Source organism: Macadamia integrifolia, unplaced genomic scaffold, assembly GCF_013358625.1.
Source record: "Macadamia integrifolia cultivar HAES 741 unplaced genomic scaffold, SCU_Mint_v3 scaffold885, whole genome shotgun sequence".
In the NCBI taxonomy this organism is placed as follows: Eukaryota; Viridiplantae; Streptophyta; class Magnoliopsida; order Proteales; family Proteaceae; genus Macadamia; species Macadamia integrifolia.
Genome location: NW_024870570.1, coordinates 139,947 through 149,499, shown reverse-complemented (window position 1 = coordinate 149,499; position 9,553 = coordinate 139,947). Strand labels below are relative to the sequence as shown.

General features: G+C 38.3%; 1 non-coding gene across 1 annotated transcript; it reads right to left on the bottom strand.

Annotated features, from left to right (window-relative positions):
- Positions 1-1,785: 1,785 nt before the first annotated feature.
- LOC122070318 lies at positions 1,786-1,892 on the bottom strand. The gene has a single exon (XR_006137734.1). It is a non-coding gene; the product is annotated as a small nucleolar RNA R71 (small nucleolar RNA).
- Positions 1,893-9,553: the final 7,661 nt, after the last annotated feature.

The window sequence follows — 9,553 nt, the reverse complement described above, 5'->3', positions numbered from 1 at the left end:
CGTTGTCTTAGTTTTTTATGCAAGCACTTTTGTAATCTTTTTTTATTTTTTTTATTTTTATTAATGCAAGTCTTTTATTTTGATTAATGCAAACCTTTTATTTTATTATTCAACTTATGCTAAGGTGTAATAATTTTAATTTCTAGTTCTAGGCTTAGTTCTAGGTGCCAAGAACAAGCTATGAAGCATGTCTTTCAAGTTCAGTTTTTCTCTTATAGATTTGTCTTCTCTAGTCCTAGCAATTTAAGATTTGATTTAGTTTAGATCTATTTTTTAGGGCTAGTAGTACTTCAAATCAATCAAGTTATTTTAAATTAAGGATTGAAGTATGGAAGTTTAGGTAAGTAGGCTTCTACAGTAGTCTTCTCACCCCCTCTCATTCCCTCTTTTTGCTACCCATTCATTATTAATTTAGGATTTAAATTTTAGTTTTTAATTTGATGCTTTCCCTTTTCCCCAAGGTCATTGGCTAGATACATGTGTTGGCTTTGCCACTCTCTAGCCATGGAACCATCATTTTACTTTCGTTATTTATATTGCATCACTTCCCCTAAAGCTAAGTAGAGCAATCCTTGTAAGAGTAACTCTCTAGTCAAGTAGGGAAGCTTATAATGTTTATGATGCATCCCTCGGGCTAAGTAGAGAAACATACTTGTGTGCCTGTCTCTGACTTTGTCCCCTTTATTTACACTTTTATTTACTTTTCAATATTCTTTATTTCAGCACTTTTACTTTCAGTTATTTACTTTTTATCTGCGTGGTTTGGAGTATTTAAATTCCTAGATGTGTTAGTTAGGACGTTTTTAGATGCAATTGTTTAGGGCGGTAGTTAGAAATAGATCACCATAATTAATATGTGCACTTTCACATTACTAAAAGAAGCTAAAAAGAAAGTGGCTGCTCTCCTTGTGTTCAACCCATTAGCTGCACTGATCCATACGCTTGCGGTTACTTTTAAATCTCAAACGAGTTTTTGACGCCGTTGCCAGGGAGATAGTTCTGTGTTATTTTTTGCTTCCTTTTGGTAAATCAGAGTGCTTTATTTTCTTTTTCTTTCATCATTTATTGAATTCCTAAGAAGAACAACTTACAATAATAGTTGTATCGGTGGAGGTCGCAAAGCCTCAAAGTATGGTAAAGACAGGTTTCGCCCTGTAGCAGTACCTTAGGAATTGAGCAACCTTAGATCACTGCCGGGTAAGCTCTCAAAAAGCTAAAAAAAATAAAAAAACCAAAAAAAAAAAATATTCATTCTTTTGCCCTTGTCATATTCTAGTTGTGGGTAGTTTTCTGTTGCATAAGTGTTAGGTGGGTACATAATACTGAGAATCAGTTAAAAAGAAGAAATCCAACATATAATGATCCTAAAACTATACTCTCATCAATACCTTTTCAATATGGAAGACCAACAGCCAAACCCTCCACCTAAATCTCTAAAAGATAGGTTCTATCCTACTAGAGCAGCCCAACCTTCCTGCATAGTTCTACCGCAAGCCCAGGGCAATAATTTTAAGCTCAAATCTCAATACATCACTATGTTGCCTCACTTCCATGGGCTGCCCTCTGAGGATGCATACCAATTCCTTAGTGAATTTGAGAAGGTTTATGTTCTGATTAAGGTCCAATAGTTTACTGATGATGATGTAAAATTAAGGTTCATAACTTTTGCACTCAAGGACCAAGCTAAGAAATGGCTCTACGGTCTGCTTACCAATTCCATTACCACATGGGATGGGTTTACTATAGTCTTCCTGAAAAAAATTCTTTCCTTTGTATAAAACCAATAAACTCAGGAGTGACATTCTTCAATTCAGGTAGAAGCCTAGTGAGTCGTTCTCCAAATTTATAGAGAGATTTAAGGACCTCCTTCAGGAATGCCCTCACCATGGAATTGATACATGGTAAATTTGTCAAATCATTTATGAGGGTATTGATTATCAGACCAAGCTATTGGTAGAGGCTATGTGCTCCAAAGGTTTTCCATCTTTTATAGATGAAGACGATGCTTGGAACTTTTTGCTTGAATTGGCTGAGAAAACTAGAGAATGAGAGTCTACTCAAGAAATTGAGTGGACAAATAAGGTTACCTTGTAGAAGGTGTTGTGGCCAAAGAGGCTCAACTTGAGAGTCTTATTAAGAAACTCGAAGCCATAGTAGTTAAAGGACTTGCCCAACTGAACTAAATAAATCATTTTGTGCCTATGTGTATTTGGTGCCAATCTACCATACATGTGATGGAGGAGTGCCCTAATATTTCTCGTGTGAACGGTTTGAATATTGGTATTGAAAATGTGAACAATGTCCCAAGACAACCCTTATAGTTAGACCTATAATCTAGGATGGAGGAACCATCCTAACTTCTCTTGGAATCAAGCCAATAATCAAGTAGGTCATAATTTTCAACCATTGAGTCAAGGGCAGTTTGTTCCCCAACAAGCCAATAATTAAGTAGATCCTAATTTTCAACCCTTGAGTCTGGGGCAGTATGTTCCCCAATAAGCCAATCAAAGGAACATACCCCCAATCAACAAAAAAATTTTAGGATCCCAACTCAATCTGCTATTCCACCACCTCCTGTGAATCAACCTCCAGGATTCATGAGAGGAGGTAGTGATTTGGCTAGGCTTTCTTCTTTAGAGAAAAGCATGGAACTTCTGATGAGTACTTTCATGACAGGCCAACATAATATAGAGAAACAAATCTCCCAACTTGCTAATGCTTTGCATGAAAAGGAGAAAGGGAAGATGCCAAGTCAGCTTGAACCAAATCCCAGGAATGTGAATATGAATCATCAATCAGTTGAATTCAATTCAAAAGAGTCCACAATAAAAGCCCTCCAACCAATGTAATGTTGTTTATGCTCTTAGGAGTGACCGAGAGTACCAACAGAGTGTCCCTAAATCTTTCCCATCATTACTCCTGTTAACTCTCCTTTTGTTGAGGACACAAATGTGTCTATTATTCCAGGTTCATCTGATGAACCTAAAGCAACTAAATATGATTTGGTTCAGGAAACCAAACATGATTCTTCTAAGAAAGAGTAAAATCCTAACAGTCCTTATGTTCCTCCTGTCCCCTTTCCTAATCGGTTGGTAAACAAAAAGAAGACTACTTCCATGGATAAGATTTTAGAAGTTTTCAGAAAGGTAGAAGTAAACATCCCTCTTTTGGATGCCGTATCCCAGATTCCCACTGATGCAAAGGTCCTGAAAGAGTTGTGTATTCACAAACATATCACTAGTGTGCCCAAAAAGGCATTCTTAGCAGGCAACATTAGTTCCATAATTACTCAGCCTATAACCGCCAAGTATAAGGATCCAGGGAGCCCTACTATAGTTTGTGTCATAGGCAAAACCTATATTGAACATGCCTTACTTGACCTTAGCGCAAGTGTAAATCTTTTGCCTTACCATGTATATAAGCATCTAGGATTGGGAGAATTGAAAGCCACTGGAACTACTCTTCGGTTAGCAGATAGATCTATTGAGATTCCTAAAGGGATGGTTGAGGATGTCTTACTTAAAGTTGGGGAATTTTTATTCTCTGTTGATTTAATTGTTTTAGACACCCAACCAGTTGCCAACATTCGGGACCAAATCCCAATTATTGGTAGACTGTTCCTTGCAACCAGCAATGCCATAATTAATTGTAGGAACGGTACCATGAAACTTTCTTTTGGCAACACTTCTGTGGATTTTGATGTCTTTAGGTTGGGTAAGCAACCATATTCCCATGAGAAGGAAGTTCATATGCTCTAGGAAATTCTAGATTCCATTGAGACATATTTTGATATTGATTTTGATTCAGAATTTCCCAAGTGTATGGAACAATTGGGTGGTTTTAATGATGGAATTATGTCTGAGGTTTGGAGTTTCCAACCACCTATAGAGCCCTTAGGACCCCCTTCTAATTCCATTCCCAAACCTTCTATAGTAGAGCCCCCTAAGCTAGATCTTAAAGAGTTGCCATTTGATTTGAGGTATGCTTTCCTAGGGCCTGACCAGACTCTTTCAGTAATAATTTATTCAAACTTGAATTCTAACCAGGAAGAGGAATTACCTAGAGTGTTAAAAAACAATAAGGAAGCCCTAGGTTGGACCATGGCTAACATCAAAGGAATTAGCCCTTCTATTGTTCAACATCATACTCACCTCATTGAGAGGTCCAAACCTTCAACGAAACCTCAGGGGAGAGCTAACCCTGTGATGAAGGAAGTTATTCAAAAAGAAATTCTAAAGTGGATGGATGATGGGATCATTTATTATATTTTTGATAGTGGCAAGCATTTCACAATAGATCATTTGAGGCCCCCATAAAGAAATTTGGGATCACCCATAAGTTGAAGCCCTTCACTGAGTTGTCATCTTATGCTCTGGAAGAGGTCATGGATCTCCATGAACCTTTTTACATAAATGACTAACTCTTTTTTAGGTATAATCCCCTTGCATTGTCTTTGCTTTTAATTTTTTCCATGCATTGAGGACATTACATGACTTAAGTGTAGGGGAGGGGAAACCAGTTTCTTTTTTGTTTTGTTTTGTTTTGTTTTTCTACTTTGTTTTTATTTGTTTTTTCTTTTTGTTTTCGATCTTGCTAAGGATGAAGTCCTACTTTGGCTTTTGGCTAATGATCATACCATTTGTTTGCTTGATGTATGAAAGTAATAATTTTGATTAAGGTACCCATCTTGAATACATAAAAATCCTATTGAGAAAAAAAAGAAACAAGCCTATGTCTTGAGATGGGACTCTCTTTTGAAAAATAAGAGATCCTTATTTTACGGTGTTCGACCATATGTAAGTCTATAGGTTCCTTGTACTCTTGATTTGAAGTTGAGACCTTCTTTTAGATTGGCATGAATTGACAAATACACAATTTTTAATAAAATGTGAAAAATGATATAAATGAAAAGTAAGAGTTTATTTCCTTAGAACTAGACAGGGTGTTGTGCCTTAGGAAGCGTGGTATCTTGATCGAAAATCTTAGGGAGGAAACTTTTGAAAGAACTCTAGCATCACTGTCTATGTGGGCATATACAAAAAGCGAAGCTACATAGTAACTTGGGTGTTTGGTGTTTGCTCCACCATGTCATTCAGGCCAATAGTAGTGGAGTAGGATAGAGTTTATTATGAAAAAAAAAAGAAAGAAAAAACCACACAATAGGAAAGTATGTGTAAATGTCATCAATGCCTTGGTAACATGTTTAGTCAAAAACAGTCCAACGCCTTAGTCCTTGGTTCCCTATTACTTCACAAGTGGTCTTGCTTTAAGATAAGGATATTTTGGAAGAGACAAGGTGAGTTCCGAATTAAGAAATATGTTTGTGCCTGAAATTGATATGGGGTACTAAAAATTCAAGTGTGGGGGTCCCTAGATCAAGTGTAAATGAAATTATCTTTGCTCTAGATCGGTATGGCCCTTACCTTTAGCCAAGGTTGGGATTTTATTTTTTTTCCCTAAATTTTGGGTGTATATTCACTGCAAACAAGAGTGTTGGTGGATAATGGTGCGGCAGTTAACATATTACCATCATGAATGATAGCTAAACTTCAACGGAATGAGAATGATCTCATCCTTGTGGATGTTGCTGTGACCAATTTCCTTGGAGGTGCTAGCTCTCCAAGAGGCATCCTGCCAGTTGAATTAAAGATTGGAAGACGGAGTTCCATGATTGCTTTCTTTGTCATGGATGCCATGGCTAATTACAACGCATTGTTGGGACGTGACTGGATTCATGCCAATAGTTGTGTACCTTCTTCTTTGCACCAATTCCTCATGTTTTGGAATGAGGAGGTCAAGTGGAGGTGCTTATGGCAGATAATTGGCCGTTCCTTGTCAATGCTAGTTTGGGTGATGCGATGTTTTACCATAGGGATGTTTCCCCTATTAAATTTTTAGAGCCTAATAAAGATGGCAAACTGACCATAGTGACAGTCAGCCGATTTGGAGCACGGCCAGCATTATTAGAATGCCGTCATTAAGGGACCAAGACCAGTACTTGATGCAGTCTACAATGGAACAAGGAGCCATCAAAGACACACTTAGAAGATTGGCAGTGGCTCAGATGGAGCATCGTTTGGCAAATGCGCTAACAGTCATGACCATTGAGAGAGAATATAGCCTAAGTATCATAGTAAAGGATCTACCACCAACCCCACCAAAGATGGAAGAGACTTTAGCTGAAGTGGAGGATCCTCTACAAGAAGTGAATTTAGGATCAGAGGAAGATAAGAGACCAATCTTTGTAAGTGGGCTTTTACTGCCAGACTTCAAGGAAAACTTGTAAACCTCCTTACGGCCAATAAAAATTACTTCGTGTGGGATTACTTTGAAATGCCAGGTTTAGACCATAAGCTCATAGAGCATCAATTACCTATTAGGGACAGATACAAACCATTTAAACAATCCCTACAAGGATGGCGATAGAAGTTGTCCTAAAAATAAAAGATGAAATTGAGCGGTTGCTCAAAGCCGATTTGATAAGAACCGTTAGATATGTAGAATGGTTGTCTAACGTGGTTCCAATCATCAAGAAAAATGGAAAACTTAGGGTATGCATCGACTTTAGAGAACTGAATAAGGCCATGCCTAAGGATGACCTATGCCTGTGGTATACTCATTAGTGGACTCAGCATCCAAAAAACAAATACTATCATTTATGGATGGCCATGCAGGTTATAACTAAATATTCATAGCTGAAGATGATATACCCAAGACAGCATTCCGATGCCCAGGGGCATTGGGGACATATGAATGGTTGGTAATGTCATTCGGTCTAAAGAACACAGAAGCTATTTATCAGAGGGCCATGAATACCACATTTCATGACATGATTGGCTATTTACTTGAAGTATATGTTGATGATGTGGTGGTCAAATCTCAAAATGAGAATGAGCATCTTAACCATCTAGCAATGACTTTTGACTGAATGAAGGCCCACGACCTTAAAATTAACTCTTTAAAATATGCCTTTGGAGTGTCCGCAGGGAATTTCCTAGGATTTTTGGTACATCAGAAAGGGATAGAGGTAGATAAAAACAAGACATGAGCCTCGTGATAACAAGGAATTACAAAAGTTCCTAGGTCAGGTGAATTTCCTTAGATGATTTATCTAAAATTCAGCAGGAAGGGTAAGAGTTTTCTCTCTATTGCTCAAACACAGAAATAAGCAAGAATTTAAATGGGAAAAAATCCACCAAAATGCATTTGAAGAAATTAAGAGATATCTGACCAACCCACCTATGCTGACACCACCCCGAAGAGGAATTCCATTGAAACTATATGTTTCAACGGCATCCGAATCCATAATAGGATTTCTGGCACAAGACAATGAGCATGATCATGAGCAGGCCATGTACTATTTAAGTTGGACTCTCAATGATGACAGAATAAGATATACGACCATTGCGAAACTGTGTTTGTCATTATACTTTTCGTGCACAAAATTACGGTACTACCTGATACCGGTGACTGTGGAGGAGTTATGCCAAACAAATGTTATTAAATATATGCTCAATAAACCAATAGTGCAAGGAAGAATTGGTAAATGGGCTCTGTCACTAACTAAATTTACTCTACAATACGTGCCTCAGAAGCCATGAAGGGCATATTGGCAGATTTCCTGGAAGATCACCCACCAATGGAAGTATCATAGGAAAATGCAATCGATCTATTACCCTAGAAAATGTTCTTTGATGGATCGAGGATAGAACGGTTAGCTGGAGTAGGAGTAGTGATCATTTCCCCACAAGATGTGGAAACACATCTAGGATTCCAATTGCGTTTTTCCTATTCCAACAATCAAGAAGAATCTGAAGCTTTGTTAATCGGACTGGAAACTCTTTTAGGGATGGACGTGCCCATAGTGAAGGTGATCGGAGATTCATAATTGGTGATAAAAAAATAGCTGAGGAGTATCGATGCGAAAGTGAATCATTAACCAGATACTTGGCAAAAACCCAAAGCCTGATCAAGAGATTCCAGGATACATCTCTTAGATTCATTCCAAGGAAAGAAAACTCCATGGCTAATAGTTTGGCTCATGCTGCCTCAGGTGCAAAGCTAGGTGAAGGTCAACACGAGCAAGTAATATCTTTTAGGAGGATGCTTTTCTCATCAATTGTAGAACCTATAACGATCGAGGTAAATAGCTTGGAAGAATTAAAGCTCGATTGGAGAACACCACTACTCTAATTTCTGCAGAATCCTGATCCAAGACTGACCATAAAACTAGATATCACGCAGATATGTGGCCTTGGGTGGTCAATTATATAGGAAGGCTAAAGACGGCCTATTGCTACTATGTGTGGGAGTAAATGAATCAATGCAAATTATGGTCGAGATCCATGAAGGGATTTATGGAGCACATCAGGCTGGTGCAAAGATGCTTTGGATGATTAGACGATATGGTTATCATTGGCCAACTATTGTGGATGATTGCCTGAAATATGCAAAAGGGTGTCAAGCATGCCAAAGGCGTGGGCCGATCCAATGAGCCCCAATAACTAATTTACACCCAATTATTAGACCGTGGCCTTTTAGAGGATGGGCAATGGATATCATTGGAAAAATTTATACTCCTTTCAATCAGGGGTATAGTTTCATCTGGCCATGATAGATTATTTTACTAAATGGGCCGAAGCTATTCCATTCAAGGTTGTGAACTAGACAGATGTGATCAAGTTCTTGAAACAAGGTATCATTCATAGGTTTGGGATCCCTAAAACCATAACCTATGATAATGGGACTATGTTCACAAGAGATTTGGTATTGGAATTCACCAATGAATATGGGATTTCCATTATCCATTCAACTCCATACTATACTCAAGGCAACGGTCAGGCCGAGGTAAGTAATAAAGTTTTGAAGTCAAATTTGGCTAAATTCATTTCTGACAATCCTTCTTCCTGGGCTGAGTTACTATCTGAAGTCCTTTGGGCATACTAAGCCACTAAATGATCAGGCACAGGGACTACACCTTTCTCTTTAACGTTCGGTCATGATGTAGTTCTACCTATGGAAGTAACTGTAAAATCACTATGAGTTGCCCAACAACGTACTTTGACTCCATTTGAATATAGTGAAGCTATGTTAACCGAATTGGAAGACCTAACAGAGGAACGTGCCAAAGCTTTAAATTATATACAAGCATAGAAAAGGATGGTGGCCAAATCATATGACAAGCGTGTTAGGCCTAAAGACTTGAGAGAAGGATAATTGGTATAGAAAGCTATTCTACCAATTGGAGCTAAGACGAACATATATGGGAAATGGTCACCTTTGTGGGAAGGACCATACGAGATATACTAGATGCTCAAAGATGGAGCATATAGATTGTAAGATCACAATGGACAGATCCAATTAAAATCGGCCAATGGGAAATACTTGAAAATGTATTATCCGGTCATGTGGGAGCCTGTGAGGGTAGCGGCTGGAAATGAGGTCTCTCTTCCCCTTTTTTTTGGGGGGGGGGAAAGGAGTTGCATTGATTCTATCATCTCCCCTCTCTTTCTCTTTCATGAGGAAGGGGTGTGTCGTGTGTACTTACCCTGCG